This window comes from Myotis nattereri (assembly GCF_964212035.1).
Source record: "Myotis nattereri genome assembly, chromosome: 2".
Classification (NCBI taxonomy): domain Eukaryota; kingdom Metazoa; phylum Chordata; class Mammalia; order Chiroptera; family Vespertilionidae; genus Myotis; species Myotis nattereri.
In genome coordinates, this window is record NC_138076.1 from 119,544,924 (window position 1) to 119,555,359 (window position 10,436).

The following is a 10,436-nucleotide window of genomic DNA, read 5'->3' on the forward strand; positions in this document are numbered from 1 at the left end:
TTGGTCTACTGAGATATGGCTGTTGACCAAGAAAACCTAAATAATTCAAGCTTCAGAAAAGGGGAATTGGGTCTTGGGCGTCATATATAATGTTTCTATCCCTACATGCCCCAGTGTTTAAGGCCACATAGAAAGAATCTGCTCTGCATGTGTTTGTGTGATTTAGCTCTATGTCCAGTTTAAGACAGGCCACAAGCCTTGCCCAGGGGGCCTCACTGCAAAGAAAATAGTCCAATTCTTGCTTCATTTACCAAGTAAAGTGACCTTCCTTGTGCAGAGACTATTTAGACATTGTGCAGGAATCAGAGACAATATCAGGCACAGTTCTGGGCTTCAAGGGACTTATAATGTAATTGAAGAGACAGGATATATGTGTACAAGTCTAAGACAATCAACAGTTAATTCTTTACTGGAGGTCTTGGGGTGTGTGGTAGGAAAGAGCTGGTTAGAAAGTTGGGAGACCTGGTCCTAGCCATGCTCTGCTGCTGGTTAAGTTACTTGGAGACGATCTCTTCACTATTCTGTGCATGTACAAAAAGGACTGAACAAAAAAACAGAAAAAAGAAACAAACAAAGGACTGAACAGGCTACTATGAGGTCCTTCACATTTCCACGGTTTTATGACTCTAAGCTATATCACCAAGCAGCATAATGTCGCCCAGTGCTCCGTCCCCGGGGTAGGTGGCAAAGGCTGGGTGCTCAGAGGACCTCTTTGTTTTGCTGACCCTGCCCCCACCCCCAAACTAGTTCGCTTCCAGCTTGGTCATAGGGACCCCCGCTGCCTTAAGTCTTGAGCCAGATCTGATGGAGCTGACTTGAGAGTGTAAACTCTCTGCAAACAAGTCCAGAATTATGCTCAGATACCACAAATCAAGCAAGGAGAAGGAGAAGCTCCCCGAAAGCTGATTTAGCCCCCAGGAGCAACATGGGCTGGGTTTGCTGGAGCTGATGCAGGTGCCTGAAGCTGCTGTGTTCAGTGCCTGGGCCTCATCCCCAATGGGACAGAATTCTGGGGGCACTGTGGAGGGGGCTGTCCATGTGACTGGTGTCCTGATGGACAATATCTCCCTAACACTCTACTTGTTTGAGATTACTGAACACCCTCCACCCCTCAGGTGAAACCAGTCCTCATTACGACAGGCGGGGTCCATTAATAGGGCTTCTGTGGCCAGAGATGCCTCATTTGACATGAAAGGAGGAGGAACTAGAAGAAATGGCAAAATTAAACTTTTAGAACATCCACCGGTGCTTTTCTGATTGTTCTTTGGCAAAATACAGAGAGTAGAGTTAATCCCATTGGTTCAAATATCCTGCGAGCCTTGGGGATTAGCTGTCTCTGCTCACCTGGCGCTTTTGCCACAAATGTATTTAAATTCCCAGCCCAGAGCCTGGCAGGGCTGCTCAGCTGGCCACAAGACTCTTTGGTCTGTGCAAACTTGTCTTCATTTGGCTGTGAGTGCTTTTGTGTTTTTTTTCCAAGTATTTACAGGAGCTGGACCACAGTGTGTTTTAATGGACTCACATCAGAGCTGGGTTTTTAAAAGCAAAGGATCTCATTTAGGCAAAACCTCCATTTATTGGGAAATCAGGTTCCTTTGCAGAGTGCTCTCGGCAATTTGCGAAGGAAAGTGGAGGGTGTTGACAACATAAGAATGGCTCTACTTACTTGGAACTCCGGACACCAGCCGCAAGGGGCGCAGCACGCGGAACGCCCTCAGCGCCTTCACATCAAATCCAGCCCCCTTCCCTCCTAGAGCGTTTGCCCCGTCAGCTTTGGTTGCTTGTTCTAAAATTGCACTAAAAAGCCTAAAAGAGAGGAAGGAGAGAAGAAACTGTCAGACAGTGTTTCTTTGCTCAGCTGGACTCTGAATTCTCGGAAGGAGGCCTGGGGGAGCAGTTTGTGACCATCTCCACCTCAGGAGCAAGTGCTGAGGTGTGTGCCCAGGAGGGTCTGTGCCACCGGAAGGTGACAATGCATCATGTGGGTATACAGGGCATAGCCTCTGCCTAGAGAAGTCTGAGCAAGGCCACAGGCAGGCCCTTTGCCAACATAAAGCTGTGAAAACACATCTGGCTCTGTGAGCTGGGCAGCCTTAGACAGAGTGAAAAGCAAAATAAGTTTGCTGCCAGGCCCCCTGTACCCTTGTGGTGCCCTTTGGCCCCTCCGTGATACCCTAGCTGCTGCCCTTATGTGGCCTGGAACCACATTCTTTCTCCTCCCCATCTATTTGATTTGTACCTGGGTGCAAATAAATGATCCCAAAGGAATCTACTTTGTGCCGGCACAATAGATGCTCAAAGGAAATAAGATGAACAAGTGAATAAAGATTGAATGAGTAAGTTTCCAGCAGGAGCAATACCACACACTAAGGGATATAACCAAGACATGGAAATTGCAGTCCTGCTGCTCTGTGTTTCTGCTTGTATGTCCATCCCTCCAACAAATGCGAACACCTATGCACCCGGTAATGTTCTAGACACCAAGGCCACAGCAAAATAGACAGTCATTACCCCCTCTTGGAGCTTACATTCTAGTGAAGGAGTCAGACAATAAACCAAATAATCAATAAATGTATATCAGACTTAGAGAGTGATAAATGCAGCAATGAAGGGGAGTCTGGAGGGGCCAGGGTGGGAGCCTTCCTGTTTGACGTCAAAAGGTTAAGAAAGGAACTCGCTTCTAGGCTGACATGTCAGCAGAGACCTAAAGACAGTGCAGGAGTGGACGCAGAGCTATGGAAGGAGGCAGAGGGAACAGTCGGTGCAAAGGGCCTGAGGGAGCAGCATGGTAGTACCTTAGAGGGACAAGTGGCAGGGTGGCTGGTGCAAAGCAGGTAAATGGACACAGTGGGAGATGAAGGTGGAGGGGAAGCAGGGAGCCCTACCAGTTTTCTCTCTGAGTCCGAAGGCACTGGGAGGTTTTGAGCAGGAGAGTGACATGATTTGACTAAAGGTTTTAAAAGAATCACTCTAATGCTGTGGGAAGAATAGCCTGTAGTAGGACAAGGCCAGGGCAGGCTGCTGTATTAATCCAGGTGGGGAGGCACAGACCAGGTGGTGGTGTTGGAGGTCATGAGGAATAGTCGGATTCTGGATTTATTTTAAGAAAGATGTGATGAGATGGGCTGATAAACCAGATGTGAATTGTGAGAAAAACAGAAGAATCAAGACCATTCCAACAGTTTGGGCTTGAGCAACTGGAAGGATGAGGTATGGGGGATGCACATCTAGGGTTCTATTTTAAACTTTGTGCAGTTTGAGCTGCCGGTTGGACATCTGAATAGATGTCTTAGTAGGCTCTATTGGGTGTGGACTTCTGGGGGGTGGGGACTCCAGGCTGGAGACAAACACTTGATACTTGTGTCCACTGTATTAAAGTCAAATCCAACGAGATTGCCTAGGAGGCTAGTGTACAAAGTGAAGATGTGATAGGACTGAACACTGGGGCTCCAACACTGAGGAGTGAAGGAGAGGAGAAACCAATAAAAGAGACAAGTAGATAGAATGGAGGGCTGTGAAAGAACTGGTCATGAGAAGAGAGTGGTTAACCATCAAGTGCTACAGATACAAAGATGGACCACTGACTATGGAATTTAGTAATATGAAGACCAATGAGACCATGCAAACAGGTTTTGATAGAGTGATGGGAACAAAAACCTAATAGATATGAGAACAGGAAGAGCACTAGAGACAGGGAGAATGGACAGCTTTGTCCAAAAGAAATATAATACAGGCCACAAATGTGAGCCACATATATAATTTAAATTTTCTAGCAGCCACATTAAAAAAGTAAAAAAGAAACAGGTGAAATTAACTTTGACAATATATTTTTGTAACTCAATGTAACCAAAATATTTTATCTGTAATAAATATAAGTAAAGAATTTTAAATAAGATAGCTGTCACTCTGTCTTTTGTTCTAAATCTTTTAACTCTACTGTGTATTTTACAGCATATCTGAATTCAGATTAGCTACTTTTCAGGTGCTGAATGGCCACATGTATCTGGTGGCTACTGTACAACTCCTTTGAGGAATTTTGCTATAAAAAGGATTAGAGAAAAATGGTAGTTTTTCAGAAGGGTATGGAATCAAGTGTTTTGTTTGTTTTTAAATGAAGATATGGTAGCATTTTTAACTGTGATGGGACTCATCTAACAGAGTTGTATAATTTGACAATGCAGACATAGCAGGAACAATTACTCAAAGGGCCGATGTCCCTCAGTAGGCAGGATGGTACCTAACACACACTTAGGAATGCTGGCCTTATATAGAGGTGGGAAGGTTTATCATGGTTCAGGTTGGGAGGCACATTATAGGGGCACAGATGTGGTTGTGAGAATGCATGAAAATTCTCTTTTGATTGCATCTGTGTTCCCAGGGAAACAGGTAGCTAAAAATGTGAAAGGGGAGGAGGTATTAGAAGACTGAAGAGAAAGGCAAGGGCATTAAAGAATCATAGAGAATGTGGAAGAGTGAGTAGGAACATGTAGCATGGTTGCCAGGAATCACTGTTGACCTTTTCGAGGTTGGTGATCACGAGTGTAAAGTGAGACCCATTAGCTTCACTTTGCATGTCTCTCCCCTTTCAATGGCACAGCTTCAGGTACCAAAAAAATCTCCATCTAGTTGGATTTGATCAGGACTGGTGAGCAAGACAAATGAAGAGAGGAATAAAAGTTGAGAATAAATGCAAGTGAAGGATTATAATGATGGGATGTGGCATCTAAGCCAGTTGGAAGGAGGAGTGCACATGACGGGAGGAGGAGCAGACAGATGTGGCAGGACAAATGGAATGGATTGTTGGAGGTAAGTGCTAGAGGGAGTGAGCTGGAAAGATGGTGGTATTGCTTAGAGTATAATGTTTGGTTTGAGATTATAGGGAGGGTGTAGTTATTAGGGAATGGCAGGGATATTGGTATAATCATGGGAGTGGGCAGCTGAAATAGGATGAGTTGTGATCCCTAGGGAAGAAGCTCCCAGAGGGGGGAAGGTGGTGGCAGCAGCAGAGCAGTGAGTGCTGGAGAGAGGGAGTGAGCCAAGAGCTCACTCTTCAAGGGATGTGGAGTGACTCAAAGGTCTGTAGAGGACAACAATAGGAGATGTGGGCCACAGAAGTGTCCGATGACACAAACATCAAAAGTGGAGGATTTTAGTGGGAGGAACAGTGGTCGGAAGCAGAAAGAAGGGGAAATCGGGGCCACTCTCCTGACCTCTGGGCTGTGGAATGAAGCACCTGGGAGGGAAATGGGCCATCTCTAGAGACTGCAAGGGGAGCAGGACCCTCAGGTTAAAGCCAGAAAGTGAAAGGAGGGGTCAGAAGATAAAGTCTAACTGGAATTTGGCCATACCATTCCCTTATATCATTCCTGTGTTCTCCCCACAGAATTGAATAGCTGGGACAGAGACTGCAGGGCTCACAAAGCTGAAAAGCTGTTACCCGACTCTTTACAGAAATGTCTGCTGCCCCTGAGTGGAGATGGACTGTGGGGCACAGAGGGCACAGTGGGCACAGAGGGCACAGTGGGCACAGAGGGCACAGTGGGCACAGAGGGCACAGTGGGCAGGATTCAGGAGTGGGGTGGAGGGGAGGAGGGTGCAGATCAGAGGACACAGCCTACATGGGATGGAGACTGAGACTTTTTGTGGGAACCAAGAGCAATAGGGAAAGGGTACACAGGGGCAATTTCTGTCCTTTGTACCTTGAGATGACTACTGATTCACTGCCAGTGGAGAGTGTGCTGGGCCAGGGTCTGGGGTCAAGAAGGAAGTCCAGGTATGAAAACTGGGTTCCCTTACCAGACATGAACTCAGGGCTGGGGCAACCTTGTTTTGAGGACTAGACTGAAGCCTTAAATGACTCACACCCAGAGCAGTGGACCTGGAAATGGGAGGCTGTAGCTGCAGGCTTAGCTTTGCAGAAGCTCAGATCCAGTCAGGGCCCGGCAATGAAGTTGGTCTAGTTCAGTGGTTCTCAACCTTCTGGCCCTTTAAATACAATTCCTCATGTTGTGACCCAACAATAAAATTATTTTCGTTGCTACTTCATACTGTAATGTTGCTACTGTTATGAATCGTAATCTAAATATCTGATATGCAGGATGGTCTTAGGCGACCCCTGTGAAAGGGTCGTTCAACCGCCAAAGGGGTCGCAACCCACAGGTTGAGAACCACTGGTCTAGGTTAAGGATTTTCAAACTGTGCTCCATGGAACCTTGGGGGCATCTCCAGCAGCGAGGCCAGAGGTGAGTGACTGGGGTTCTGGATCCTTTCCCCATATTTAACAGTGGGCTCCCTTTGATCTGTGTTTTGCATTGGGCCTCTGAGTAAGGCTTTGTTTGAAAATGGGTTCTGCAGCTAAAAGGAGTTAGATGACCCTGGCCAGACCACATCTAAAGTCTCTCTGTGCTCCATGATTCTTTCAGCTCGGCTTGGCAATCTGATGGCTTCACATGTTAACTGTGATGCCTGGAATCCCAGGCAGTGGTTTGCCAGAGTGGGGGAGCGGGCTCCTTTCTCCACAGAGAAATATTCTTTCCACTGAAGTCTAGATCATGGAAATGGAGACCTGCTCACAAGTTGGTCAGATAGCATTCCAAATCCAAACCAGATGTGGTTGCTAGTATTTCCTGAAAGAAAGCAATATGCTTATCGGAGTACAAGATGTTCACCATATATTATTCCGTGAAGGGAGCAGAGGGAGCAGAGAGTAGACAACTTTCCTGTCTTTTAACCCCTGCTCCAACTTGATGCAGACTCTTTATTAAGTGTCTGTCTTTAGTTTTGAAGGGGTAGGAAATGCAGGAAATGCAGGGACGGGCCTGGGGAATGTTTGCCTTGGCCTGGGGGGACTGCTGTGTTTCTCCTCATTAGACACTGTAAAGGTGGGACCAGGCTTGGTGCCTACCTGTCCTAAGGGCTAGGTTCAGATGCCGATGCTTTGTGTGTGTGTGTGGGGGGGGGGGGGGGGGGGGCGGATTTCTGTAGGAGGTGTGTCTGGTGGTTCCTTAGCTGAACATTAGAGCTTTTAAAAGAACAGGGCAATGAGGCTCCAGAGGCCCCAGTGAGGCAGGACCAACATGTGAGGAGGGAGACAGAAGCCTTTGTGGCTGCCGCAGCATGTCTGGAGCGGATGGAGCTACTGTGAGTCCCCAGTTCTCAGGGTAGGCTGGGGGCGGGGTAGCTCACCCCCAGAAGTCCTCTCCATGTTCACTCAGCAGCAGCATCTCCCATCATACCAAGGAGCTAACCCCACTTTAGGATGAAAATGTGACAGGTCTGTGGGAGGAAGGAAATGCCTCATCACAGGCCACCGGAAGGGCAATGCAGAGGTGAGAGAGCGGCTCTCGACCTGGCCCTCCGGCAGCAGGCAGGTACTCCCATCTCCGGGGGCACCCTCAGGCAGATTCTCCTGACCTGAAGGAGGCAGGAGAGACCTTCCCCTAAATAGCTGTGGGGAGTGCCAAGGAGAGCAGATATTTACTAGGAGATGCAAGGGAAACAGGGATACCCATTTAATACTGTAAAGACAGTAGGAATGGGAGGCTCGGCTGAACAGAGGTGGTTGAGCTACACCTTCTGTGGGGGGTGGGGGGGATGTGCGCCATTTTTTGAGTCAGTAGGATTGGCTGAGATTTAGACTGGATGGAAATCCCCCAGGACCAGTGCCCATGGAGAAGAGAAACTAGGTCCCAAACATGGCCACGTGTGATATTAATGGGGAAGAACTCAAAGGGTCACGCTGAACCACAAGGTGAGCAAAAGGCTTAGAGTCAACTAGAGGTGTCTTTTGGAAGAATGCCTGCCTTTCTCCATTGGGCTCATGATCTAGACCCCAGGGAGATGTGACCAGAATCTAGATGACCCACAAAAAGTCCACCTTCTGTGGTTGTTAGAAGGAGAAGCAGTACAAGGGGTGCAGGGGAATCTAAACAAGCTAGAGATGAGCAGGGTTTCCCAGTGCGCAGGCCTGGCTGGCAGCTGCTCCCCCATCCCAGGGCTCCTGTTGGATGCCTACCGGTGCTGACTGTTCTCACCTCTTGTGCTCTAGTTAAGGCCGTGAATGGAGCACAGAGCTGTATCTGGTCAAGTCTTTTTCATTCATAAACATGAGAGAAAGCAGCATCCTTGCCTAAACAAAATTGGTCCCAGCAAGATACCTCGTCTCTCCATGGCTCCCAGAAGCACCCGAGCTCAGCCTGGGGCTCTTTTCCACACATGTATGAAAAGTTCCCAGTAGACTGAGGCCTTGCAAAAGATGCTGGATTTAAAAAGGATTCAGGGACATTTGGAACAACCCACCTTAAAGACCTCTGCTATGTTTTACTGAGTTAATTCAAGGCATTTGTGGAGTCACTTGTTGTGCATTCTGGCATGAAATTCTGGCAAAATCTCTTGTATAACTGCCTCCTCACTCCGAGTCCTCTGGAACCAGATATATTCCTGGCAAACAGTCTGATTTTAGTGCTCAAGTCACCCAAATATCCCTGATGTTAATGTGGCCCAAGTGTGTCACTCATTGGTCAAGGACAACAAAGTAAAAACTCTAAAACAGTTCCAAACCCTCACAAGCCATCCAGATGGCCAGAGACAAGGACATAACTTCCAATTGACCTCGGTTTGCCCCCGTGTTATTTCCTTCAGGAAAGACCAGACACTCCCCTGAGGTCACAGCAGCGAGTGCTCTGGAGGAACTGTGAGGCCTTGGTCTTCACTGGGACAGCACAAAAGGATTCAGGAAAATAGTTTCTTGGGGTAAGAGCCAAATGACATATTGACCTTGACAATGAAGCCCGTCCGAACTCCAAGGCAGTGGAAACACAAGGTGGCTACAACTTGAGCTCTCCATGGGCTCAAAGAAGCCAGCTAGTTCTTAAAGTGAAATCTTGCTGCAAAGGGACCCTCCCTTTAGAAAACAGCCCAGTCGTAGGAACCTCAACCATTGTGTGCTAATAAGTTACATCTCACACAGCAGATGTAGGCTTGTTAGGTAGAAACATGTCCCAGAGAATCATTCTGTGAAGTTACTAATTCCTCGATGAGGAGATTACTTCTAAATTTTATTTAAGATTTCATACAATGCTTTTTTTTTAAAAAGCATATATTGACTTTGCCTCATCTGATACTAAAATCCAGCAGCATGTCAAGGGGAGGCTGTGTTTGATTTGGGTTTGGCTACTCATCATGTTGGTCCTTCATAGTTCCCTGTTTTCTTCTCACCCACCTGTCTTGAGCAGCCTGGTTCCTTGGCCACAGAACAAAGCTCACTGCAGAGGTGAGAGGGGGCATCCGCAGTGCTTGTGTGTCAGCCCCAACCAGGCCCGGGGACTGCATGCTCACAGGCAAGCTGAACTATTCTGCTCAGTGACACAGCAGGGACATTGGTCAGAGGCGCTGTCAGGCCAGGTGTGGTTGGAGATGGAAGAAAACACCTTAAGCAGAGGACTGTCCTAAGTTGCATGAAGGACCCTGGGTTCCATCAAAAGTACTCACATTCAACTCATGCATGCATGTGTGTGTGTGTGTGTGTGTGTGTGTGTGTGTAGTGGTGAGGAGGTTCCTAGATAATGGCTCCTTTCCCTTTGGAGAAAATCTGAATTCAAAGAGATATTTAGTAAGTCCTCTTGTTCTGCCTGAGCCCAGAACCACTGTGACCAGATCAAAAGGAGATATAAACACAGAAGGGAAGAGATATGTATTGGTTGGCGGCAGGGGTGAGGGGAGGAAGTAGAGAAGGGTAGCTGTACTTACCCTACAACCACAATTATAAAATCTAGTAAATTCCACCCGTTGCGGAGGTAAGCGTTAGGGTGAAAGAGAAGTCCATAGGCTATTACTTTTAAAAATGCTTCCACAGTAAAAATGATGAGAAAGAGATATTCCACTCGTTCCTAGGAAACAAAAATAGAAGAGAGAGAAAAAGAAAATTGTTAGATTGGGGGTTTTATAAAGTTCTGCCCCATCAACTCTCGCAAAAGGTGGAGGAGAATGTTATCCCTACCCCCATGGGAGGAATTAAGGGTACACTGGGTAGGACCCCCAAGACAAATTAGTAACTCCACAGTCTGTTTCATGATTAGAATTCCAATGCACTGGGCATTAGGTTTTTTGTTTGTTTTTAAGTCCTTAAATATCTTCTGTTAAAGTGTAAATATTATAATGGTCAAAAATTACACATTTTTGGGGAAACATCTTACTTAATCAGTGAATATGTCATAGTACCTTCTCAGGAGAGAACCCATCATGTCTTGATCTAAAGCAGTGGTTCTCAACCTTCTGGCCCTTTAAATACAGTTCCTCATGTTATGACTCAACCATAAAATTATTTTTGTTGCTACTTCATAATTGTAATGTTGCTACTGTTATGAATCGTAATGTAAATATCTGATATGCAGGATGGTCTTAGGCGACCCCTGTAAAAGGGTCGTTCAACCGCCAAA

At 46.8% G+C, this 10,436-nt stretch overlaps 1 protein-coding gene across 1 annotated transcript in view; it reads right to left on the reverse strand.

The window, feature by feature from the left end:
• The window catches only part of CACNA1C (calcium voltage-gated channel subunit alpha1 C), a 224,941-nt gene extending 215,093 nt beyond the window's left edge, over positions 1-9,848 (reverse strand). Inside the window, exons 1-2 of the mRNA XM_081083633.1 lie at positions 9,748-9,848; positions 1,667-1,806 (exon numbers count right to left, since the gene is read on the reverse strand). The gene's annotated coding sequence lies outside the window, so the exon portion shown is untranslated. The remainder of the gene's footprint in view (positions 1-1,666; positions 1,807-9,747) is intronic.
• Between the last annotated feature and the right edge of the window lie 588 nt (positions 9,849-10,436).